The following is a 581-nucleotide window of genomic DNA, read 5'->3' as shown; positions in this document are numbered from 1 at the left end:
CCCTTATTGAACATTCCGGATAATGCTCAGTTACACCCACAAATAACTCGATGGGTGTCAGTCATAAGTAGGATGGAGCCTGTTCTGAGGCCTGCAACAGAAGAGAAACCACAACCTTTCCCTTACAAAACAGATAAAGCAGTACCATGGATCTATAGTAGAGAGAATTCAGAAACAACTAAGCAACATATAGAAGTCACCAATGTTGTTGGGGATAGTCGGATAACCAGAAGTGGACGTATCTATGTTCCCTCAGACGCTGAAAAAGCCTTAGCCAAGGATAAAGGAAAAAGGAAAGTATGTATCCCTGCGGAAGATGAATTGGAGGCCAATCTGAATGACTTGTTGCATAAGCATGGAGATAAAGGGGAAATATCCAATGAAGAGGCTTGTGAGTTTCTAAAGTTCATAAAGCAGAGTGAGTATAAGGTCGTGGATCAACTGAACCGCACTCCAGCCAAGATATCCATTTTGTCTCTGCTAATGAGCTCTGAACCCTACAGAAAAGTGCTAATAGAGATACTGAACTGTGCACATGTTAGTCACGACATAACCACTGACAAGCTTGGTGGCATCATCAA

Source organism: Lupinus angustifolius, chromosome LG06, assembly GCF_001865875.1.
Source record: "Lupinus angustifolius cultivar Tanjil chromosome LG06, LupAngTanjil_v1.0, whole genome shotgun sequence".
NCBI classification, from domain to species: Eukaryota; Viridiplantae; Streptophyta; class Magnoliopsida; order Fabales; family Fabaceae; genus Lupinus; species Lupinus angustifolius.
This window is presented reverse-complemented; position numbering follows the sequence as displayed.